This window comes from Ciconia boyciana, chromosome 8, assembly GCF_034638445.1.
Source record: "Ciconia boyciana chromosome 8, ASM3463844v1, whole genome shotgun sequence".
NCBI lineage: Eukaryota > Metazoa > Chordata > Aves > Ciconiiformes > Ciconiidae > Ciconia > Ciconia boyciana.
The window spans coordinates 23,398,859-23,425,551 of NC_132941.1; the positions used below are offsets into that span (position 1 = coordinate 23,398,859).

Below are 26,693 nucleotides of genomic sequence, written 5' to 3' on the forward strand. Positions count from 1 at the left end.
GGGAGTAAAATCCTCTTAAACCAGCGATAGCTCCTAATGGAACAGACATATTTTTTTTTTTGCAAACTAAAAAAAAATTAATAAAATTGCTTTAGATTATTAAGTGAATAGATTAGGCTCCAAAATGGAAAATATTTACTCAAGCAAAACATGCTTAATTTAATACCTGCCTCAATTAATTTTTCAGTTTGGGATTATAATTGGACAGAATAATGACATTTTCTGCTTGTACATATAGGGATTTGTGAACCCTATTTGCCCAGAATTCAGGCAGGAGAAGAAGTATCTAGGAAAACCTTACCTTGCTAACTCCCAGGTAACATCAGCACTGCTGCATATGCCAGTAATGAGTCTGGCAGCTTATGCAAGCCTGGAAGACAGAAGGTGAAGCCAAGGTCTCTTCTCTCGGCTGGTCATTAAATTTCCTAAAATGTCTGACCAGGAGGTCACTACTGATATTGTAAAATATGAAAAATATTACAGAAAAATGGAAGTAATTTCCTTAGTGAACGTAGAGGCAGAACACCAAGTTATGAGCAAGATGAACTTGCGCTTTATTTCTTCAGCATGCAAGGGATATCCGCTGGCAGGGTGGGCTTTGATCCATCTGCCAGACCTGGGATGGATGAAGACAGTTCAACAGCTCCCTGCAAAGGTCTGTGAGTTTGCTCCTGAATAAAGACCTCAGCTGGATGCTCTGGTTCCAAAGTTGAAGCGTGGGTAATCACTCCTTTTACATGCCAACATGACTGGCTGGAGCTCTCAGTCTGAGAGCTGCTGACAGCAATCTTATTTAGTTACTGCTTTTAGGGTAAGCTTGGTGTACTCCTCTCTCAGTGTTTTTTCCCTCTCTGCCAGAGAGCAGGAGATGCGGGAAGGGAGTGGAACACCGAGCTCCAGCATTCACACTGGCTCTGGACACCCAGGTGGAAAAATAAACCTGAACAATCACTGCAGGCAGTGCAAGGAGAAAGCTGTGTCCTGTGGTCAGAAAGCTTTTTGCACAGCCGGACACCTTCTCCTCTAGGCCCTCCACTCCTGAGAAGGGCATCATATTCTACTTTTAATCTACAAGCCATTACTTCTGTTAGACCCAATTCGCAAGACCTCATGGCAGTTCTGCCTGCAAGGAGCTTGGTAGGTTATGCAGTGGTCACACAGTAAAGCAAATCTTTAAGTCAAGTCACACACTTCATAAAGCAAATCTTGTATATTTTGACAGAAAAAGCTTAAAAGTAAAAGCATGTAAGCACACCTGTCCTTTGCAAAGCTTACCATCCTCTGCAGGTCCAGGGTACACTGAACTTCTTGAAACAATGCTTTGGACAATCTGTCTTCCTCATCCTTCAGTCCTTGGCTGCTCTCCCTTCCCTCTCTCCAGAGCATATGCTTAAACGCTCAGACCTTTCAGGCCTCTCAAATGTTACCTGATGCTGACACAGCCCCTGCACAGTGAAGTTGAGCCCACTGAAAAAAAGTCTGTCTCTATACAAGTCAACCATTGCCCAAGGGCTGGAAATCACTGCTGTTGCACTTTCTTCCTCCTTGCTTATCTTTTTTCTACAAAACCCTCCTCAAGGCTGACCTAATATCTACAAACATATTTAAATGCTCAGTAACCGCTATCCACAACCACCTGCTAATCACATCACTTGCACAATGCATGGTTTTCCTATAGATGAGGATTCTCGGAGCAGTTCCACAACCCACTGGCATTGCTCAGGAGCAGGGGGCATCTCACCATTAGGGTCTGCCCTGGGAAGAAGAACATGCCCACTGGCTTGCAGCTGGCAGCCAGCGCTGATATCCTGCTCCTGTTTCCCCTGGTGTCAGAAGCACACACTGCATGATAAGCAGGAAGAAGAGAAACATTTGATTAAAAAGCTTCCTGCCTGGAAGCAATTCTGATCTGGCTTGACCAGTTCAAACTCAGCCCCGAGAGTGAACACTTCAGTGTATGTACAAAGTCTTTTAGGGAGGCAGATGAGAAAGCATGAGGATTTTATTTGACATAGACCTTGCTGGCATGTCACAGCTCTGTTGCTTGTGTTTTCAAGACAGGAACCTTGTTAAAAGTGCTGGTGAGCACAGCAGGCTCTTGCAGGCTCTCCACCTGAGTTACTGGCGCAGGTCTGGTTTTATGTTGTGCAGAAGGGTCAGTGGGGACAAAAAATGAGAGAGAGAGAAGTGGATTCAATATTGAAATCTTCCTTATTTTGAAGTGAAAATGTAGAAGGTCAGATGACAGCGACAGAGAAGGCATGGAGTATCTTAGACCCAAACAGCACTTAAATCCAGGTAAGAAAGAGGAAGTCTGAGGCAACAGCAGAATCACAAAGTCCATCAGAAATAGCAGATAATCATGAATTGGGAGCAAGTAAAGTCCGGAGCTTGTCAGGAAACAACATGTCACTAGGATTATGGGCAAACCTTACAAGGTAGCTGTAATTTTGAAGTCCTGAGGAGTCAAATTGTGATCAAAGAGCCATGCAGGCACAATAGGAAACAGGATGGAAACCAGAATCCTTCTCCTAGAGGCAAACAGAGGTGAATTACAGCACAATGGATCCTTCCCAAATCGCCCCCGAGGTCCCAAAAGCAATGACTGCACACGTGATGCTGACTGACAAGCCTGCAAGATTGTCTGTGGGAAAGGAACAAGAGGGGTAATTTTATTGTCATGTACCACAGGGGGATGTGAGTAAAATCACAGGATGAGAAAATGACAGTGTATCTGTCTTAGGTCATTTACATGCCCAGATAATCTGTGGGAGGAGAGCCAAAGATGCTACCTTTGACAGAGGCAACACAATGGCAACCTGCCTGGGAAATGGAAGCTTACACAGAAGATTTGCAAGCCCTAAAACCAATCTCGTGTTCACTGCTCCCAGAAACCAAAATGACCAGGCTTAATAATTTAGGCTTGCAAATTATTATGCTTTCCTCCCTCATTATAGGCTGTATAATGGTCTCATCCTGCTGAGCACGCTGCAAGAATGCCACGGAGAGACAGTCCCACACTCAGAAGTGTACGTATATCCCAAGGACACGCTTAGAGGCCACAAAGACACCATACATAGGCGAAGGAGCACTAACAGGCATGAAGGCAGATGCTGGGCAGCAGTTGCAGGCATCAAGTATGTTGCTGTCGGTAGGCAGTGTAGCACAGTAGTTTTTAGGAGGGATCTGGAAGAAGAAAAAGCTTTGTTAGTGTTTACAGGTTGCTCCTCCGCTGCAGAAGGAGTAACCTGGGAGAAACATGCAGTGGCATGTTGGAACTGGCATGGCTGGCAGACAGGCAGGACTCAGTATCTCTGCAGTGGAAAATTTTTATGAGATGGTTAGATGGAGCAGGGCCAGAATAGGCCATCTGCAGAAGACACATGCATTTTACAGCTCATGGGAGGGAGAAAATTAAGGGATCGGTGATACATGCTCTCCAGGACCCTTTAACATTGCACTGCCAGAGGTTCCCAGTGAAAATCCTGATAAGAGTGTGTGGTACTCTGCATAGAACTGATAAGTGTGGCAGAAATCTGATTGCTCAGAAAACCTGGCCATCCCAAAGGGATTTCAGCTGGGTAGACAGGGAGGAGGAGCTGGATCTTCAGGAAGAACTGGCTAGTTTTCAGCAGAGCCCAGATGCAGGTATTTAGAGAGAGGTCAAGTCAAAGAGGACTAGCGGTTGGGTGGATGGTAAGAGAGACATCAAGAAAGGTAGCAGGGAAGAGCAAGCACAAGAAGATTTAAAACTCTGCTTTGATTGTGTTGAGCTGAAGCCAGTGGGTGGGTGTCCACAAAGTGCTGTCAGAAAGACAGACTGCAAATTAATTTGGACAGCACAGGACAGGCTAGGAGGAAAGCAATCACTCTGTGAGTCATCAGCAGGAGATTATATATGCAAAATTTGTAAATAAGGTCACCCAGAGAGGGAATGCAGGGGAGGAAAAGAGGAGGGCTGGGCGAATGGCCAAGGATGGAGCAGGTGAAGTAGCCAGCAGTACTTGAAGACTGTCAAGCAGGACAGGCACAGCCTTAGAGACATCACTGCAGGGGGCAACCCTGTCCTACTCTGTGAGCACATACCTCCACCAGCTAATCTGTTCCTTGGGGGCAAATGTGTCATACCAGCTACTCATAAGAAACCTAGAAAGGGCTTGGGAATCTGCTGGGTCCTGGTTCTCCGAGAATGAGTTTCTGCTTTGGCTTCACTGGAGCCACCTGCGAGTGCGGACCCAGACCTGGCTCTTGTAGCTGCAGAGACCTCATCTGGAGGGCAGGGCTTCCCAGTGGAGAGGAGAAACCTTCCAGTGGTTAGGGGCTGTATTCTCATTTGAGCTTTTGGCGGCTATATTGCAAGAAGGAGCAGTGAAGTCCTCACAGAGACAGCTACAAGGTCACCACCAAACCCAAAGAGAGGGCAAAACACCTTGTTGGTAGCCATAGATTGGAAAAGACAACCACACAGCTGTAGCTGGCAGGGAGCTGTGCCGGGAAACTGAGCCTACCCAGCATTACTCAGCTGCTACCCAGGTGCTGGAAGAGACAGAGCTCATGCCTGTGATGTGCAGGGGCAGGAGCAGTGGGATTCTGAAAGTCACAATTGACCCTAGATTACACAGCCAGCTGGCCAGACACTGCATTTTGAAATCACCCATTTACCTGAGAGCACTGACTGGAAAGCATAAGGCAGCATGCAGAGAACGTCCAGGTTAACTTGTCACTGGCAACAGCCTCTCATTTGTCAGGAAGGGATTTATGCAATTTACAGAGGGATGTGGGGTTTTTGCAGGTGTTAGGCAGTCACCCTGAGAGCTCAAGACAGCAAAGATTCTGAAAAAAAGAGGATCCATTTCTAGCTGCAGAGAGGCTCTTAGCAAGTCCAGCAAGCCCCAGGCAGAGTGAGGGGAAGCGTGGGGCTGGAACAGACTGGTGGGACAACCATTGCAAAAATAAAAGGGCTGTATTAAGAGGGCCTATTCTGGCACTTAAATCAGGTTTAAGCAACTTTGCTGTTGCCTAATCTGAGGATAATAACGAGTCAGATGCCTTACAATCTGGAAATGCCTGGCCAAGTCAATGGAGAAGAGCAGGTGAGATACTTAACCCTTAAGTGGTCTAGACATTATTCTGTTTCTGTCTGCGTGTGCACAACAAAGGCAAACTGCTTTTAGGTTTAAGGTACACAAACCCTGATGGAAGCAAGATATTATATGGCCCTGATTCATAAATGAACCATGCCAAAAAGTGATTGTCTCCCTCCCAGCCTTGCAAGCCAGTAAATGTAAACTTCTCAGAAAACATCCCTTGCTGACTGACAGGTACTCTGTGGTGGCATGATGGGGTGAGCAGCATTAACATCTCTTTCTGGTACAAACCCCATAAGCAAAATTAAGTGAGCTGGTTCCAGGGGGTGAGTAGCAGAGGTTATCTGAAAGCCAGGCTCCATGAAGTGCAGAGTTAAGTCAGGACAAGGTAGCCTGGTCTCTCCAGACTGCCTGCTTACCTGCCCCAGCAATTTGGAGATTTTTTTTTTTTTTTTTACACAGCTTCATTTACAAAGAGAATTGAGTTTGCAAAGCACAGCTTTGTGCAAATTTCCACTACAAGACTTCATCAGATCACTCTGGACTCTGAGACCACTGTCTCTGCACAGTAATAGCCATTATCCCCAAGCTTTGTGTGTGTTTGTTACCCTTCCATTTTCCCTTCAGATATGACAAGCAATTCTTAGAAAATATGTTATAAACTCTTCTGCTCTGGAGTTCTGTCACCTTTGATTGCACTCATTTGAGGCCAAGGATGTAGTTTCAAAGTAAATCAATAAACACCACTTAAAAGGGTCCTACAGACATAAGCTGGGTGCAGTACCGCAGCCCTTCTCTCTCCAGTTTCCTCTGCTTTGCTCTTCCAGCCTGAATCATTGTTTTAGACAGGATGAGTACAACCCAACCAAATAAATGGACAAAATCCAAACAGCAAAACACTTTCTGAAGCCCCAGTGCTGCTTCACAGTAGGGGAGTACGGGCTAGGGCCTGCCTTGCAGTTGGAAGGGCACCTCCAGTGTTAAGAAGTCCCTGTAGTCACCAAATCAGCGTGACTGCTTGCCACAGTGCTGATCTGGGCTGGTACGAGGGTCTCTCACAGGGATACACCTCATTGCCAGATTACTGTACCCATGGGTGGGCTACAGCCAGGGTCTCCTGGTTGCTGCAAATGGCCCTGGAAACACCTGAGGAAACATCCCAACCCTAGTGAGGGATTGGAATGACAAATCTGGAAAGCCTCAATTCAGAAAGGGGCCATATGCCACCTAGTCTTACTGAAGACATTTAGAGCCCCTCAGGCTTGCTATAACACAGCAGGCAATACATCCAAGTAGACCATATCTAGGGTAGATTTACTTGGGAACACCAGGGGAGTACATATTCACTCCTACCCCTCATTTATGCTGCCTGTGGCTCCGTGTACTCCCCACTGCTCCAACAGCCATACAGGCACAGGACCTGGTCCTTGGTAGGCTACCAAGCAGCTCCTCCAAGCTGAATCATGACAGACCCTATCAGCACAGTATGGACTGCTGGCTAAACACTTCATTAAGGAATGGCTGAGAGGTAAGTTATTCATCATGTGGAGCTGTCCTGCTCTCCAGGATCAATGCGGCACACAGGGCAAGGGTAAACTACTGGAGAAACCCCTGACAGAAAGCCTACCTGAATGCACTTGCAGAAGGATTTACAGAGGAAATTAACTCCACTGCTTGAATTATTTGGATTCTGGGTTTTTAATTTCAAAAATCTCCAAAGGCTGTGTAGACACCTTGGTGATCCTGAGGCAGTAACGCTGACAACTCAGCCAGAGATTGGGGGGGCTGCTGCCTGCACGCTATAAGAATATCCCCTTCATTCTACCACCTCACAACTGTTGTTTTTTTTAACCCAGCTGCATTTTCAATTGACATCTCCATTACCTGTTTCAGTGTGCTGAGGGTTATATTGGTGTGTCTGTCTGGAGTTCCTTGGGCTGACTCAGGACATCTGCTTGCTGTTCCCAGGTCTGCTGCTTTCTCTCACTGTAAAATAAAGCAAATTATTCAGGGTGGAAGTGATCTCTTATTTTGGTTGTCTTCATGTTTTGGTCTCTGTTCAGTGCTTGTGTGTTCACTTCCAAATCTAGCATTGTCTGTGCAGAGCCTGATTAGGGGAATTTACATCCAGAAAATATACATCCTATACATCCATGCTCTTCACAAGCAGTTATATGGCACAGATCTGGCTAAGATAGCTTTGGAAGAGCCTCCCGCACAACATACTGGCACAGTGAAGCTCTTCCTAGAGAGATGCGGGACAAGCAGCCCCCACGTCTCCTGCACAATGGGCTGACTCAAGCCCAGAGTACTGCGGGACCTTGCTCTAAGCAACATTTTCCTGTCATTCAGGGAGAGATCCTACAGACTCTGCTTCTCTTTTTAGTGTGGTCTGTCCTCACTCCTCAGCATCTCCGTGCTGGGTTCCTGAACCCTGCAAATGCGTTCACAGAGCTATTACCCACTGCATGTAAGACTGGATGCCATGTTTGATATCACAGAAGAGCTTTGAGATATCACAGCCTGGAAAGAAGGTTTCTCTGAGCTGAACTGAGTGACACAACTGCCAGAGGCCATACCCATGACATTCCTGCACGTTCAGACCCTCCCCTGCTTAGCACCAGGCAACTCAGTGTGCTGATTTTGGCTGGGATAGAGTTAATTTTCTTTATAGTGGCTGGTATGGGGCTATGTTTTGGATTTGTGCTGAAAACAGTGTTGATAACACACTGATGTTTTAGTTGTTGCTGCACTAGTCAAGGACTTTTCAGCTTCCCATGCTCTGCCAGGTGCACAAGAAGTTGGGAGGGAACACAGACAGAACAGTTGATCCAAACTGGCCGAAGGGCTATTCCATACCATATGACGTCATGCTCAGTATATAAAGCTGGGGAAGAAGAAGGAAGGGGGGACCATTTGGAGTGATGGCATTTGTCTTCCCAAGTAACCGTTACGCGCGATGGAGCCCTGCTTTCCTGGAGATGGCTGAACACCTGCCTGCCCATGGGAAGTAGCGACTGACTTCCTTGGTTTGCTTCGCTTGCGTGTACAGCTTTTGCTTTACTTATTAAACTGTCTTTATCTCAACCCACGAGTTTTCTCACTTTTACTCTTCTGATTCTCTCCCCCATCCCACCAGGGGGGAGTGACCGAGCAGCTGCGTGGTGCTTAGTTGCTGCCTGGGGCTAAACCACAACACTCAGCTGCACACAACATTTTGGTGCCTCAGTTTCTTCTCTGCGCTTCCAGTGCAGGGTTCCCTGCCTCTCGTTCAGGCAAACCCCAAATTTGAAAAGGCCGAATTTCTTCCCAGTTTCCACTCAAAGCAGCACCTTGTCCCATACACTCCTGCAGAGCAAGGGGAACCCATCACACCCTGCCCAGATGTGCTGAGCCCAGTTATGTGGCCCCAGTGCTACCCTTCTTACAAGAGCCCGTTTTCCCACTGCCATGGGGACCACTTTCTACTCTGGGTGCCTGCAGCGCTGAGCACCTTTAGGGGTGCTCAACCATACGGTAATTGACACAAGTGATCACTTACATTATCTGCAACTTGAACCAACTCTTATCAAGTCAGTGTTGGAGATGCACTCGTTCAGGGCATAGCTACAGCATCTAGGGCTTGAGACCTTTGCACGCTCGCTCTCTCCAGCTGTTAAGAGAGTCAGGTGGTGTCGTTCCTAGAAGGTGAATAAATTATTATTGCAAATTACTCTGATGAAGTGGCTTTTATTAGAAAGCCAGACACAAAGGGAGCTTGCTGATTGGCTACCAGTGATGTCATACCCGACACAGCACTCAAATGCAGAGATACAAATTTTCTTGTCTACATTTTGTATATAATTTTCATTTTCTACTGGCAATAAAGCCTCACCAGCAGAGCCTTTCAGCCCGTGAGTCTGTGTGGGGGTTAGTACTTCTCAAGTGGCTGATGAAAGCAAAGTGGCTTTTGTTCCTCTGTCTTGCAATGAACTTAAGGCTAACAGTTTGCACCCACAAAGGCACTGTGTTTTATTGCTCTATTACAAACCCCACTGCTCAATTTTCTTAGGTGAGGGACAGACAAATTGGCATTTTTGGCTTGTATGTACCTAAAATCATTCTGATCACAGAGATTTTGCTATTTACAAGCTGAAGCTTAAAGTAACAGCCTGGGTACCATTCTGACCTTCAGCAAAAGGCAAGAATGGGGTTTTGGAAACAGCCAGGCAGCAAACTCTCAAGAAATTATTTATTTTGCAAGTTTCACATCTTCATTTTTCCTCTGCAAAGCCACTGTGAAATTGTCAGTGAGCTCTATCAGTGAGGCAGACTTGGTGACCAGCACACTGCAGCTATCTATTCTCTTCCCTAATTGAATGTCCTATCGAACTTACGAAATTTGCCTAGCAAATGCTCCAGCTTTAATAATTTCTGGATGCAAACTGGCACGCTGGTACAGCTGGAATACTAGAACCCTGTACAACAGCAAGCATGAAAGCACCACTTGCCTCACTGAACTGGAATGAACTTTCAAATTCAAGCATCTATGCGAAGCATGCCTCTCCAGGCTGTGGTCAGCTCTGCAGCTCCCTCAAGCAACACTACTGTGGTTCTGGGCTCCAGCCCCTGCTGAATATGGACACAGGCAGAGTGGAAGGTTTTACATACCTGCTGCTTCCTCCCTCCATTATGTACCGCTGAGGTGTAAATTTTGCCAGGAAGGCCAAGGGTAACATTTCCAGCACTGGCAACAAGCTCCTGCTTGTGCTGTGCAAACACTGCGCTCTCCTCTAATACACACAGCACAAATCCTGAGCTGACCTACACAGCTTGCCTATTCCTCTTTGATTATGGCTCTAAAGTCATTTGTCCTACAAGGGCAGAAAACAAAACACATCTATCATTTGGAAGATGCAGCATGTCCTGGAAACCCCCAGATAATTGCACTGATGAAGTTGGACACTGAGGACTGCTGGAGAGCTCAAGCATAGTTAGATTTGCTGTTCCCAGTCCTGGAGTCATGACTCTCAGCAACATCATCAGCTCCACTTTCTTCCAGGTGGCTTGAAGTTGGAGGTCATTGTCTCTTACCGCCTGAAGATTTGCTGAGCTGCCTGCCCTTTGTGGATAACAGCAGCTGCCCTCAGACTCCTAGATGTTGGATCTGAGGCTTTTGAAGTCCTGAGGGTGAAGGTGCAAAGGACAGGCATCCGGAAAAGAGAGAGCCTGACAGTGAATCAGAGTTGAAAAAGAATATGAAGGCAGAAATCCTAGAAGAGGATGCTGTCTGGCTGAGACACATGGTCAGCATCAGCAAAAAGGGTACTGGCTCTCAGGTTTAAGATCTGGAATAGATTCAAATCACCCCTTTTAGATGTAACCTCCTTTCCTCTTTGAGGAAGGTGGCCAAGAGGAGAGGGAGTAATGAATCTTGGATCCCGTCCCTTCTTTGCATGGCTTGGCCTAACATGCAAACAACTCTTTGCTTTTACCACTCCATGTGTAGAATGGAGGGTTATTAGAAGCATCAGAGGAATCAAAAGTAAAACATTTTTATTGTTTTTAAGAGCTTTGTTACAGTTCTGGCTTGGACTACTACAGACCAGAGTAGGAGCTTCCACTACAGGAAGCTCCGAACAGCTTTTGGATATTGAATTACCATTCAGAACCATATCAAATTCCAAAATTGCAACTGCTAGCCAAAAAAAGAAGCCACTGTAGAACAGACATCAAAATGATCAGATTGGGCCTAACTCTGCCTCCCTTCCTCACTCAGAGGAATACCCTTGCTCCCATCTTTGATTTCAGCAGCGTTATTTTCCCATATGAAGCAGCCAGGCCCTGGAGGAGAATATGGTCCCACCTACTTATCGCTTGCCTTACAGTGAGAGTCCCTGTATTGCTTGGCTTTTTAATGAAGTTGGGGTTTGATGTATCAGTCAGCCCCTCCCTTGCACTTGAGGACAGTATTAGAATCACGGCAGGATTATAATATGCAGTAAGCTGTTCTGAGGTGATATGAATCAAAGCCCGGAAAGTGGGATTCCGTTTAATTAATCGTGGCTGACAGATGAAGGTATTGATCATAGATTGAGAGGTTCAGGATTGGCCCGGGGATAATTATTGCCAGGCAAACTGTGTTAGGGTGATATTTTTTAATTTCTAGCGATGTGGGAGCGAAGCAGGGAGGGAATAAGTGAATAATTGCAGCTAATTAGAACTTGTGTGTGCATCCCAAATTAATTTGTTTGAATAATGAACCACCAACAGCAGTCTGATCCAAAAGGAAAAGGAAATAACTGCCCAGAGAGATCTAGATTGCTCCCATAAATTCTTCAGTCCCATGTCTGGGACAAACGTTTTATGGAACCAAGGCCCTAAATACAGAAGGGGAATGGACAAGATTATTGAGTGGAAACACTTGCTTTTGCCTAAGATGTATGATGAATAAAAGGGGCTAGGCGAAGCTGAAGGATGGTGGAGAGTGCGGGATAGCGGATGATGCTCTTGCCTTGACCGTCTTCCTATCCATTCACAACAGGCCACCTCCCGTCGGACTCCCGGCAGCCTGCCTGCCACTGCCTTCACTGGTGGGACATCAAATCCACCAACGGGGAGATACAGGGTGGCTGTAGGGGGATCAGACATGCAACTGCTGTCGCTGCAGGAATAATAAAAGGTATCTGGGCTAGCAGAGAGGGCAGATGGAGGCAAAGCTGCAGCTAGCAATCTGCATGCACACACCAACCAACCCACTGCTCCCTGTCCACGGGATCCCAATAATCTCCCAAGGCAGACCTGCTGTTTCAAACACTCTCATCACTAACACAGCAGGGGCAGCTAAGCAGAGAGAGTGAATGATCTAGCAGGGGGTTAATAAAAGGACTGACGCAGAACAAAAAAGCCTGTCAGTCACCATAAGATGTGCTCTCCACCCCTTCTACCCCCCAGGAAATTAAAAATTGTAGCCTGTGGTGTACACTGTTTTCTCAGTGGGACTGGACGGGGCAATGGGATGTGGAAAGGTAGGATGGGAAGGGGAAAGTTGGGAGTCAAATGTTTGTCCCAGCTGTTGTTTCTGATGCAATATATCAAGCACTGTTATTCTAAAGGACCAGGTTAACTGGTCTCTCCAAACCTGATGAGATCAAGCCACATTTCTGTGTGCTGTTGCCAGCAGCTCCTCCTGGAGAAAGTCCACTAGATCCTGCCAGGCTGGAGGGCCAGGCTGCTCTGCCTGACACCACTGAAGTCCATGCTAGCATGTTTCCATGGAAATGGGAAGAGAACAAATGCCTATGGCATGATACACCTTTTCTGATGTAGATTTGGACCATTTCTAATATCCCTTCCTACTGACAACCTTCAGGACTGGATATTTTGCAGGCACAACCAAAACAGAACAAGAAGCGGAAAAAAATATCTGATTGTACGAAACAAAACCCACCATCCTTTCTGGTAAGCAGCAGCTGAACTCAAAAGCACATTAATCCACCAAAAACACCCTTCAAGGCAAACAGAGATCTCCACACTAAATATAATCTGATAATTCACAGGCTCCTTGTTTCTCACAAGTGATTAGCGATGATCTGTTCCCTCCCCTCTTCGGGCTGTTTCACGTAAAGTTTCCAGCACCATTTTTCACCCTCCAAAGGAATGAAATCTCTCAGCTCGGAGGTGAATCCCCTGCTGCCTCTTTCCTGTCTGTTATTGTCTGCTTTGCCCGCTGCATTGTCTATAGCCTCCAAAGGCAGCTCGGCAGGCAGGCAGGAGCTGCCAGGCTGCGCAGCGCAGGCCCGCAGCGCCCTCTCCCGCGGGCCAGCCAGACTCGACCGTTCGGCGCCACACAGCCGGATGAGGCCCGCTGTGCCACTGTGAGCACCAGGGCACGTACGGCCCAGGCACCCCACTTGGTTTTGGGGTGATGCCCTGCCCACCAGGTCAGCGGTCCCAGCCTCCTGCCAGGTACATGGGTGGCCAGGCATTGCCCAATGTGCGGACCTGGCATTTCACAAGGACTAATCTTGGCAGCACCCAAAATAGCAGTGACTTCTATGCACCTTGAGCCAAGGCCAGTGGCATTTTGGCAAGCAAAAGCAGAAATCTGCCTGCCTACTGCTTTCTATCAACTGCTGGGCACTTCAGATAAAAACAAGCTCTGTTCACGGAGGCTTTGCTGGGGGCCTGAGTTTGACATCCACCAGAGGAGTGTGGAGTAAAGTAATTATCCCTCTCTCGGACACTGCTCTCTGCTCATCACCTAAGGTCTGACTGCATCTCGCAGTGTACTGAGCAGCCAAAGTAACTCACCAGTCTGTTCTTGTACCATCATCACGGAGGATTTATAAAGCCTCTCAGCAGCTGGCTCCTGTCTCACGCTGCCCCAGGCACTGTGCTTCAGGCATCTCCATGCCCACACCTCAGACCAACCTGTCCCGGGACCTTAGCCCTCAACCCGTCGCAGAGGCATCACACACTTTAGGAGAAGAAATATGAGAGATCTTTTGCAGGGCCAAAGGCAAAGCAATGACAAGTTTTGTTTCTGTAGGGATTTTGCTTAGTTTACTTGGGATTATTATCATTTTAAAGGACTTACTGCTCCTAGTGCTGGCAGCCAAGGATATGAATTAAGGAGCTTCATGAATACAGATATGTTGCACAGATAGGATAAATAAAGCTTATCTACAGTTGTCATTTTACTTTCCAAGTGGGTGAAAACAAGGTATCCCACACCCAGGAGATCCAGAAAGGGTTCCGGCCCCTTCACTAGACACAAAGAGGAAGCTGGATATTGAACACTGCCTGAGATGCCAGGCCTCGCTGAGTGCTTCCATGCTGTCAAGAGAGTGATATGTTAGAGAAGTTAGCCTTCCTCCACAGGGAACACCACTCCCAGGAAGCAAAGGTTTCCTGGCTGCCATGAAAACACTTGGAAAGTGGAAACACTTCTGCCCTTCCTCAGAGCAAGGGACTGCAGGAGGCTTCCAGCATCAGAGCCAGTCAGGCCCCAAACCCAGCTACACCCACAGGACATTCAGCACCATGCTATGGTTGCTGGAATAAAGTCAGCAAAAGAAATTACAAATTAAATAAAAGGGGATTTCAATTGATCAGAACATTTAATTTGGCCCAAAAGAAAATGAGAAGCCCAGGGCTCCCTATGAGCAAGAAGCAGCAGCACTGTGCCATGTCCCAGCCCTGCTCTCCCCAGCATGGGCACTCACAGCATCTGGCCAGGCGTGCCCTCAGGCCGTACCCAGACTCATGTGCCAGCACCTGCTGCTGGAAAATGTTTTTTTTGTAATATTCCTTCCTGCCACATTCATCTCAGACAGCAGAAATAAACATCACATCTCTTACATCATGTTATATGTTCTTACAGATCTGTCCTGTTGCACTACCAGCACAGCCAAGCCATCCCCTGCAACACCAACCTTGTTTTGCAAACCACCTGAAATCAGCTAGCTTGGCACCGAAGGGATTTTCTCTGGACTTGGGAAGATTGTTCCTTCTTTCCTCGCCATTGTGAAAACTCTTGTGCGTGCTGTGTGGGAAGCTAGATGTGGGTGAGTACAAGCCCATCTTGTGATGACAGGAGGCTGCTTAGCGCAGGGTTGCAATGGGGCTGAGAGTCTGTTCCATGCTCTACGGCAGGCTGGCAGGCCTATGCTCCTCCTGCATGCTGCTGAGCAAGACCCAGGAGACTGCATATTTCACTGTCCTCCAAGTCTCATTCATCTTACACTTGCAGCGAGTGTATGTATCTGTGGTTTCAGTGAAATATATGACTCTCTACCACTAGGCTGTATGGGCAAGAATTTATCTGCTCAAAAGATTCTGCCAGCTTCCAAGTGTATGATTTATCCTCAAGAAACAGTCTAACACTGACAGGATCTTCTGGTGGTAGTTCCAGGTGGTCTTTTGTGTACTGGTGACAGGAGGTTTTGGGTTTTCTCAGCACTTTTCCCCTTTGTCCGAGTTCTTCCACCACTGCTGGCTGTGAAGACAGCATCAGCTTCAGAGCATGCAGACACCAAAGAGTCAGTAAATTCCCCTTTTGGTGCTCTAGGCTGAGGAATAGGTCAAGTCCATACTGCCCAAAGGAGACATGGGCAAGGTCCACATGCCCCTGACTCTATCACTGAATGTATACATGCACCCTGACATCAAACATTGCGCCAGGCTGCCATGTACACCTGTGACAGTCCCAAAGCTTCCCCTATATTCGCTTTGTCTCCTGCAGCTGTGTTTAAGAGAGCCGTGGTCATCCCAGCTGCTGGAGTGGCACTACCATGGCATTAACTTCAGGAAGGCAATGGTGAGCCTGTCCTGACAGAGCTCTCCTAGCTGAACCATCACCAGTGCACCCATCAACTCAGTCACTTTGATCTGGATAGGCTCCAAAACCGTCTCTTCCACAGCTGCCCACAGCTCCCTCCCAAGCACAGACTGGCTGTTATTCCATCAAAGAAGTGAATCCCAGTAACGTGAGGACACTTGTAGAGCCCCAGCTTTTCAGGTACTGAATTTACAGTTTATGTCTCCAGGGTGACATTGCAGATGAAAAACAAAATGGACAGAACTGACAAAAGGAATCTTAAAAAAGTATTTTCTGCTTTAGGTAGCCAAAGAGATTAACAGATCTAGATTCACTGGGCTTAGGTCAGTCTTGTCTGAGATACACAGGTCCTTTTCCTTGCTGTGTCCTTCCGACTCTCTCCCCTTCTCAGAGACACCTTATCAGAGTTTTCTGCCACACAGCTCCCAGGTCAGTCTTCCCAGGGAGCTGCACTATCTATCTCATTTGTTTCAGTATTTGTAGGCAGTAAATGGGACTTGTATGGTGCCCTTCAATTTTGACAGACTAGCAAATATTTGCAACTGTAAATCCGTCTTGCACAATTTGTTCTCAAATTCCTCCTAACTGCACGCAAAATGGGCACACAGTTTGGTTGATGCTCTCTTTTTCTGCATTTTCTTTTACTCAGAATAAATATCTCGTTTTACTGTTGCCTTGCTGTATTTGTGATCTGCAAGGCTGCTCGGGGTCCCAACTGTGTACAGTTGTGTCCTTTTCTTGTCATATAAGCTGCAGCATGCCATTTCAGCAAAATAAGCCAAAGGCATTTTGGGGGCACTAACGGTGGTATTTTACAACTGCTCCTTGGGGATTTGATCTCCTTTTTCTTAGAAGACCTTCTGTCCTTGAAATACAGTTTGAACTTTTCACATGAGATCACAATTGCTAAACATTCCTATGCTATTTAGAGGTATCTTTGCTCTGTTGATAGTGGTGACATGAACAGGAAAGCCATTGCTCTCCTGCCACTCCATTTACTGGCAACAGATGACACCATCACCTCTCAGTTCGTATCACTGTACTGTGCACTGAGGGATAAGACCTGCTGTGGGCCAGGTGCATCACGCTGACGTAAATGTCTCCGTAACAGTTGTCTCTCTGGTAGGGCTAACTAAAGGTTTCCAAATGTTTGAAAGGTTTGGAAGGAATCTAGAGTTTATACATCCTAATGGTCTCTGAACTGGCTTATTATCAGCGGGTAGGCGGCACACACCTTTCCAGGGCCAAGTCCTGACCTCAGGAAGCCAGCAGGTGTCTGCTGCATGCTATTACAGCAAACCAGAATTTCATTTTAGGTTTATTCCCCCAGCTCTTGTTAGTAGACTAATGAGTTTGTGATTATGATCTGCCTCAGCTTCTGTCTTGAAGACGTCTCTGCATCTGTCTGCAGAATGTCATTGGGTACTACACTGATTCCTGTGTGTCCTAGTAACATGGCTTGCTGTGCTGCTGATATACTGAATAATCTGAATGGGAAAAATCCTTCCCCTGGGCTGAAGGATAGTATCACTCCCCTCATTTTACAAAAAGGTCGAGGGGAGAATCCCAGAAGGCTTCTGCTGGCCTGGGAAATGAACCTAAACCCCTGCTCAGAGGGATTGAAATTTAGCTCCTGTTCACAGTATTTGCTGAACAGGACATGCAGCACCAGCCAGCCCTGTCCAAAGCAAGGCAGAACCTAGTCCTGCCTCATCCTGGTACTCTTCTACCTGTTACCCATGAGCAGCACGGGGCTCAGAACTGTTACGTGCTGCCCCGCGAGGCAAAAGTTGCTATTTCAGTTGAAACGTTGAAGGCTGATGGGAATCTGACAGTCCGTGGTTAAACAGCACTAGAGTGCCAGCTGGGAGGTGGGTGGAAATTAATCTTTTGTCAAATAGTTAAACTCAATTTTCTCCAAATTAATTAATTCACAAAGAACATATCCCTTCATGGATTTTAAAGCTGAAAACAAAGCCAGTCTTGCCTCCCCCTACATTATCTGTCAGTTGTACCACAAAGAACAGAAGAGGTCACTCAGTTGTTCCTCATGTGAGCGTATCATGGTGAAAAAAAGAAAAGTCTCTGTCTTGGCTTTCAATTTACCTGAGGTTCTGAGCTGCCCCACATCTATTTTTCTACAGTTACACCCAAACATCTGGTTCTGCCTTTTGTTTGGAGCTGATCTACAGGGCCATGACCCCAGCCTTCAGGGAGCAGCCAGAAGCCTCACCACAGGCTCACTTGCCTGGCAGTCAAAGCACAACCCAGTTCTATTTTCAGACTGAATTTACCTCAGTTTGTATTAAATGCCAGGTGTCTGTTTGATATCTCTGCCGCGCTGGCAACTCTCAGATCACATTTGGTTTCCCATGGACAAGATCCAAGGAGTGACGGATGGCTGGACGGGTGCCCAGCCAAAAGCTCAAGAGCCTAACAGTGAGAACCATCTCACCAGCTGAACCTGATGGAGACAGTACCATGCACTGCCACTGAAAACCCCGCTGTCCTTGGGCTCCTGCTCCTTGTCTGGCAGCACGGCCTTAAGTCAGGCTCATCTACTTTGATAGTCTCTAAGTCTGGTCATCAGGTGCTTAGCACATAGCTGTGCCCTTTCCCAGTTGAGTGTCCTGTGCAGCTGCCCAGATGTGTCTTTCTCATCTTCGGCTGCCAGCTAAGTGCTACATTGGTAGCAGCCTCCAAAGAGTTATCAGCTCCTTTCCCATAAGGGAGCTCTGTTTGGGAAAGGTTTTCTCACACACCTCCCTATATGGCACCTCAGGACTTCACCTGAAGTAAAAACCATGCTCAGTAACACCTCTCCTCTCCAGAGCAGAACATAAGACAGTCATGGCATGTCAGACTACAGACCCACGCAGCCCATTACCTCATCTCTGACAGCAGTGAATAGCATGATGCCTGGGAAAGAAAGACCAAGCCATCATTCACTGGTCACCCTCTAGACTCAGAGGACTTCGTAGCCCTCTACGGCATTGCTCTAGAGCATCTCTGCTCAAGGCTGAAGTGTTTCTGTTTATTCAAACTTCTCCTTGTACAGAGAAGTACAGGTCCAGATGACAATCATCCCTCTTGCTACTCCCTGGACATTTTTTATACCATATAGTTTTTGAGGTTGATGGGCAACCAAAACTGCTCTTGTAAGCCTGTGTTTGGCTAGAGTGTTCTGTCAAAGGGGGTTTAGCAGCTGACCTTCTCAAGAGCAAGTCACTGAAAAGTCCAAGCATTTCCTTCAGAGATGAATGACCTCCTCTAGATAGCAGATGGAGGAGTCACTCACTGTTGAGGTCATCTTCTGCATGTGTGATGTTTCAGCTAGAGGCAAAGCAGGGAAGAATAAAGTCATGTGATAATCTGTCTTGGCCACTACTTAGAAGGGAAATTTCACATCAGTCATTTCTGAAATCCAGAAAGCAACAGAGGTAGAAAAGGATCGGTTTGCTTTCTTCTATACTTTTGTAAAGATGAAAGAGGAGGAGTCTTTCTCAGAATGTCCATCATGGAGAGGCTTTTAGTGCCTTCTCTCTTCTCTTTAGCCCATTTGACTACTGGAGCTCGTCTTCCAGAGCACTACGTTGTGGGCCATCAGTGCTATGGGCAGAACAGCCATTTCTACAAAAGATGTGCTTTGCTCTAAGGCAGTGAGAACAACAACCCAATCACTCAAATTAGCCTGAAGATACTGCAGGAAAGCATTAAATCCTGCAGCACTAACAAAACATAATCTCTGAGCTCATAGAATGAAGATGGCAAAAATCATACACAGACTTTCAAAATGAAGTCTCTTTTGAGCCTGATCCAAAAGGAGCCTGATCTGGTTGGTCACCCATCTGACCACAAAGCAATTTCCCTGGGAATCTAACTGGTTTTCAGTTCAATCTCTTTTGGCTAGCTACCTCTCCTTCTCATACACATTGCCTAGCCTAGAGGTAATACATCCTCCCAAGACTTACAGGTGCTGCAAAACTACAAAGGAAAAAGGAATTTCACACTTACAGTCCCTCAGCAGTATCTATATGCTCACATAAGTAAAAACTGACCTCAAATAATATTTATAATGGGACAGATATTGTTCTGGATTTCTGTGATTTCCAGTGTTTTATAGTTTTATTTCCAAAGTGTAAGATATTTTCTTTGAAATCTTGTTCAAGCTCTTCCCCATACAGTCAGTTCCACCATCCCCTTGCTTCTCCACCTCCTCTTCGTTTTATAAAACATTTTCTGGGTGTTCTGCCTCCGTATCACTTTTCTCAGCCACATTTCTTCTACAGAAGTTTCTAATTCTCTGCTCATTGCCTCTTTGTGGAAGAGGTTAGAGACCTCTTCTGCTGATTAAGACAAATCTGGTTCCATGTGCAGCCACAATTACTACCACTGGCTTCATTTTATACCAAATACTCCATGCCTTACACCTCCTGTCATTCTCACGGGAAGAAAATACCAGGGACAACTTTGTCGAAGCAAGTTCTGTGGCTAAAACCTTGGTAGACAGATCTACGGAAGACAGCTTAGCTAGGCATCACTATTTATGAGTTGTGTCCATTCATATATGACATGGAGATGCATGCAAGTAGTTTACAATATGAACTATGAAATACACAAATAGTTTTGGCAGTCTCACCGGTGAAATTCTGAAACAACTGCCTCTCAGTACACCAACACACAAATTTATTGCAAAATCTGATTTGGGGCTTCAGTTAGCATGTTAAAATGTGCCTAGCTTACAATATTGCATAAAGCACATCCTATCAGTCAGCAGATCATCCATCTGTGAGAAAGCAGAACCATACGCCCGACTGCTACAGCCTTAAGTTCCTGTTCTTTGAGTTGTAGCAGAGTCTGCGCTTGCCTAACTGGAAGATGCTAACGAGACGGGGCTCAGGAGGGTGGAGCAAAGCTGGCCCTGAGGCTGTTCCGAGTAAGCAGACTCTGTGCAGTAACAGCCTACCCAGGGGCATGCTGTAAGGCAGGATCTACGAGGATGAGTAGGGCATAGCTGATGCAGCCATCACCTTATGTTGTCCTCACCCAATGCAATTCTTCCACAGCTGTGTGTGTGACTGGAATGGCAAAATGGCAGCCAAGCCAGCAGGAGTGAACCGCTCCCCACAAAGACATATCCTGTGCCCAAGATCCAGACTGGCTATTCCAGACATGCATGCAATACACACTGAATAAGAAACAAACCAAAAAAAGGCTATTTTCATACAACAATACTAGTAAGAGCATATTTTTGCTGGTAAAACTGCGTGGCTCTCAGCCAGATTATGCCTCTTCCCTCCCTCATGCTTCCAGAAATCTGACCTAAGGCTATCCTGCCCATTTGCAAAGTACCCTCAACAGGCCCTCATGTACAGTGCTGCAAGCACACAGACCTAAAGGACAGCAAATACTTTGGCTTCTCTATTCTAGTCTCTCCAGGCCTGCTTAAATCTTTCTTCCACAGTCTTCTGCCACAGCAAGGGCTTCAATTACAGCCTAAAGGGCTGCAAACCAAAGGCTTCCCAGACATCTGGCTTTTTCCTAAAAAAGATGTTTTCTTGAATGGGAACAGAAATGTGTCGCACTTCTGATATATAATTTGGCTGATGGGGTTGTACTACACCGATTTCTTAGTTTGAGGTATATGCTGATAAGGTGGCGATGACATTTTAGCAACGCCCTTTGTATCACAGTAGTGAGGTCAGATTTGATAGACACCAAACATTTCAAGGCACATTCACTACCAATGACACCGGCACTGCTATTAATGTGAATTGAAATTATAACCTATATAATAAAGAATTCAAAGTATATATTACAAGATGCAATCCACATAACACTCACCAATGAGTATGTAAATTAGATGGATTTAGGGGACTAAAGAATATTTTCAGAGTTTTGTTTTCAGAGTTCCTTTCCAAAGATAAGATTGGGCATCTGTCATTCATCTTCTATCTTGCCAAAGAAGTTGAGAATACAGAAAAGCGCTTAAAGCATTACTCTGTCCATATGCACTGCTCATATAAGATATAGAACCATCCTTTCTTCTGGACAGTAAACAACGCCACCTGTAATACATCTAATAACTCTCACATGACTGTTTACAAGGCCAAACCTGACAGATAAATATGACTTTAGCTGGCCTGTTGTTCTGCAGCTCTCAGCACTTTGACAGTGTTGCAGTTGGTGCAGCTGCACTTGCAGTCTCAGAGGGGCAAGAATGGAAATGCCATCAAGACATCTTCTTGACAAAGTTTTCTCACTTCTTTCTTGATGATAATTTCCTAACCCATCTTCTTCCCACAAAGTTTTTAGTTCTTCCATTTCTGTTGGTCTGAACCATTTACTCCAGAAACAAGGCAATAATTCCTGAGCTTAGGCAGTCACTGCCACAAACTCTAATTGCTCAGGGTGTTCACCAACACACATGGCGGCTCATGCTTGCTCCAGTTCCTGCGTATTCTACTGAAAGCCAGGCTGATCACGACAGGGCGTGAGCGATCAGCACTGCAAAATCCAGCAATGTGGCTCAAATTGAAAGAAATGCATAATTTTGGATCTGGATGTTCCCAGCTCCAGCCCTGGTGTCTCAGCCAAGATGGAAGCCATTCCACTCCCTACTGCTGAGTTCTCAAAAAAAAGGATGATGGCAAGGCCTCCAAGGAAGGGAGATTTATAATCATGAGGCAGGGTGGGAGGGAAAAGAGATTCTCTGCCAGAAACACTCAATTCTGCAACAGCAAATCTCTCTAATGTGGCGGTTCAGATTCTGCAGAACATCCAAACGACTGGCATCTGACAGCTTCATACTAGGCGTTTCTTCCAAACTCTAATTCTGGGTACAGACTATGCTGATACTAATTGAGTAATTTAAACTGGGACTCGCATCTTTCCTGTGCGATGCTACTTCTGAAGCACTGCACTACCAATGAGTGTTTTGCAACTGCCAAGACATGAAAGTGTGTTCGTTATTAACACATCACTATACAATTGGGGGACTTAGCAGGGGGCTGGGTATTCACATGTTCTTTTTCCTCTGTTGCTGACAGTGCTAGATGAAAGTCTCTAGGTATCCCGTTAGGTGACAAGTGAAAATGAGTTCTGCGGCCAAAACTAAGCAATTTGGCACAATTTAGTAGAGAGATGGCATTTTCTGCTCAAAACGGGCCCAGAATTGGAACAGCAGGAGGTGTTACTGATCAAGATTGAGATGCGCTGGCCAAGCTGAGTGGGTGTCTTACAGAGCAGAGCAGCAGTGGGTGCTGAAGTCCAGGACTGAGATATGTTGGCAGAGCTCAGATGGGGAACGTTGCCCAGTTTCTGAGAACAACGCAGAGTCTGTATTTTAATTAGAGTTCCTCTGCTCATCTGCATGGCTCAGCACAAACTTTCATCTTCTGAATTTTCCAGGCCTTTATTAGGATCCATCCAAAAGGCCTATTTTCCACTTTTTCCCTCCTCCTCCCCCAGTGAAGACATGCCAGTAGCAACCACTCACACCCATGTATTCTGCTGTTGGCTCTCATTAAATGTCACAGGTCAAGCATCAGAAACATACGCACTAATTTCCTGTATATAGACTGATATATGGTTCCCACTGTAAAGAGTTTCCAATTCAGATTAAACAAGGTCTGTAATCAAAGACAAGAGCCTGTGTGATTTCAGGGAGAGGTTTGATAGCAGAGAAGGCATGATGACACATAGACGAGTGAGATGGACACACAAAACCTGAACAATTGACTTCATGAAGCCTGGGGAACACAGAGAGAAGCAGTAATACGATGGGAGTGTTGGCTAGGATAGGAGGTAACAGGACTGCAAGCATCTGCAATGCAAATCCTGCCCTGAGTACAGCCTAATGTTTATTAGGTACAGCTAAAGATTCAATCCCAGGCATTACAGATCCGCATGACCAATCCCAGCAACAATAAAGGAATTTATAGTTTGAGGAAAAACTCCTCCCCTTTCCCCATTGTGCACAGGCCTACAGTTTAAGCTGGCCAAAGTAGGTCAAAGGAAATTAGTTAATTTGAATATGTAAATTCAACTTAACAAGGAGTAAAGACAATTGCTTCAAGCTTGTGAGTTCAAACTAAGAAAAACAGGTCTTCATAGCTCCTTTGGGAACTGGAAGCTTTGGCTTTCACCCCTCCCTGCTATTTCCTCCCCTTGCCCATCTTCATCCCCCTTCCTCTCGCCTCCTGCCTAATAAGCATCACACAAACCTCCCACTTCTCAAAACCGAGCCTGTGGTCAGAAAAGCAAACTCAGGAAGGTCATTAAAAAGCTCACGCATAAAGGTTTGTGAGCTCTAAGTGGCTGCTGAGAGCCTGTGCTACGTGTGCAACTCTCCATAGCTAATTTTCAAACAAGCAAGAAAACACATCTTTTGTCTGCCTCCTGCAGACAAAGCCTTTTTTCCTCTTTTTTCCTTTTTTTTTTTGCTAAAGGGAACAAGTTCCATTTCCAATAACTGAAGAGTGATTAAATCCGCTGTCCCTCTACCACCCCCCCAGTCACAAGCAGCTCATACCATGAAACAGTGTCAAGGAAAGGATTTCTTATACAAAGAACTTCATATAACCAGGGAGAAGCAAGGAAGGAAAATTGTTGACATTAAGTTTTGATTTAACTCTTTCCATTCTAAAATCCACTAACTCTTACCGTTCTCTTCCAATGCTTTTATTAAAAGTATTCCAGCGAAAACCCTTTAAATCAGTGTGTCATATCTTTGAAATAACACACATCACTGAACCAGAAGTAATCAGCTTGATATTTCCACAATTAAACAGGTATTTAATTAATACCTTTTACTCAGCCTGAGTCAGCTGTTTATGAATCCAACATCCCTGCATCCCTCTCTGTTACCTCTAACTAAAATTTGTGGGGCGCTGTGTGGCTCAAGGGAAGGAAATAAGCAGGCGATTTTCAGTTCTCAGCTGACAGTTTCACCTCTAATTTGGCTGTTTGAGGCAAATTTAGATCTGCAGTGGCTTAAAACAAACGTCAACCAAGAAATCTCTATTTAGCTCTGTAACTGAACAGGGTCTCAGAGAACCTCTTTTCTTTTTCTAAACCTTTTATTTTTATTGGCAGGAATGAAGATCGTAAAACAAATCTTTCCATTACCTTTGCAGTCTCATTCAAGTCCACTGACAAAACTGTTCATGGAGATTGAACACCAGCAGTTTATGGAGACCAAATAGCAGTCATTCCTCCTAAGCAGCTTCGCTTTTGTTGATGTGGAAACTGTACCTGTTCTGGGAGTAAAAAAGACAACTGTAGTCTTCAGAGCAACGACACAGAACATTGCGTTAGCATCAGATGAAAAACTAATCACCCCAAAATGGAATCATGGCTAATTCCCCAACGTATTGCTGAATTAGACAGGTTATCTGCTTGCAGCCTAACCCTCTGACGACACAGCACTAATAATGAGGTCCCTGATCTGTGACAATGCTATGGTTTGTGGCTGCCTTATGGGCACGTCTAATTATGATGTTCTGTGACAAGGCTATAAATACACCCACTCCCACAGGTGAAGACCTGACTGTAGTATGCAACAAGGGGTTCTGGCAGTTATTTGCTCTGTTCTCACACAGCGTAGCGTTGCCTGCTTGAACTAGAGGGCTGTTTATATCTGCGAGAGCCTCACAGGCCTATACCCCAGGGGGTTCACGAGTAGGGAAGCAAGTGAGATTTCATAATTGCATATAGATCAAATGTTAGTGGGAAAAGTGCCGAAGGGAAAAAGAGTAAATTTGTTCAAATGAAAAAGCCTACTGACAAAACCCAAAGACCACCTGAGCAAAGGAAAAAGGGGATTCCGTATTAACAGACCAACTCTGGTGGGCTGAACGTAGGTCTATGTGGAGATGAAGATAATCAGTCTTTTACAGGGCACTTAAGCAGGCAGTTATTTGAGGAGAAAGAACTCTTTGAAGGATTTCTTGAAGAACAGAGAAGGTGGTCAGGCCTCTAGTTTGTTTTCAGGATTCTGTTCTTAAAGATCATTACATTATCATAACGCTTTAGGCTCATAAAACCAGTCACTGCCCCTGTACAACATTGGCTGCCAGGTGAGGAAGCTTTTTCTCACTCCTTCCTTCCCTAGCAATTCCAGCCTCCATCATCTGCCTGTCCTGCCCACCTCTGCACCCTCAGTCTCCACTTGTTCCAAAGAACAACTTCACAGAAACAGAAAAAAAAAAAAAAAACCAAACCCACGAGGCAGTCCTTTTTCATAAGGACTAGTAAGAAAGGGAACCTGATGGGCAGCCAAATGACCGCTCAGGGCCAGTCAATAAATACATGATAACAGCTGCTGTAGATGAGCTGTTGACTGAATACCAATCCTTGCATCCTGAAAAGAAAAATCAACAAAAAGCCTTCTGCTATCCCATCTCCTTTACTGTTTGTTTTGTCAGAGTCACAGGAGATGACAATCACTCACAGCACAAAACTGAATAAGAAAATTATCAGCTGCCTCAGCCAACGCACTGTGGCGCACAGTTGTCAAACTCTTGCAAATTTTGTCATAAGTCTTACAGCTAATGTTTCTATGATTTCTAAAGAAGCCCGGAAAAATTCCCTTTCATTAAAAAGGGAAACCTCCCTTTTGACTGGCTACACCATCTCTTTGATGGGATGAAACAGACAACAAAGGACGCTCTCTCCCACAGCTCCCAGCACAGGCTGCCTCAGCAGGAGCGTGGGCAGACATGTGATGAAGTAACTCACCCTGGAGAGGGCACGAAAGAGGCTAAGAACAGAAGCTATGCTACAGAGGAAGACAGAATATACACTAAGGCCAGTGATTAGCTTCAGGTCAGTGACTGGTCTGCTGGACAGGAGCTGTTTAGACGGAGGCACAGGGCAGAGGAGCTGTGGGACAGCAGGGACAGGCTTGAGGCACACAAGAGTGGAAATACAACACACAGACCCACAAAGCTGCTGGGCAACAAAGGACAGAAGAACAGGGGCACCGTGAGGAAGAACCCAAGGGAGGGGAGGGTGAAGCAGTACCACGTACAGAGGAGCATACAGGCACGATGCCCAGAGATAGGCTTCAGCTCACTGCTGGGAACATGGCCAGGCCCCAAGGCAGCCCCAGCTCGCAGCAGCACCAGAGCTGTGCTCACTGCCGTCTCCTCGCCCCAGCACTGGCTCCAAGCACCCGGGTCCAGGCTCTCCCGGGCCGGACTGTCCCCAGGAGGCCCAGAAGCACGGCGACGCCCCTAAGGGAGCCGCTCCTCCCCCCCGCCATTTCCCATCACGAGGCGCCG

General features: G+C 46.1%; 1 long non-coding RNA gene across 2 annotated transcripts; it reads right to left on the reverse strand.

The window, feature by feature from the left end:
* Positions 1-1,998: 1,998 nt before the first annotated feature.
* Positions 1,999-26,600, reverse strand: LOC140656187 (uncharacterized). Of its 2 annotated transcripts, XR_012044001.1 has the most exons (5): positions 26,441-26,600; positions 24,538-24,668; positions 8,629-8,767; positions 6,972-7,073; positions 1,999-3,186 (listed from the first exon to the last, which is right to left on the reverse strand). It is a non-coding gene; the product is annotated as an uncharacterized lncRNA (long non-coding RNA). The 2 variants fall into 2 exon arrangements; XR_012044002.1 differs by lacking the exon at positions 8,629-8,767.
* Between the last annotated feature and the right edge of the window lie 93 nt (positions 26,601-26,693).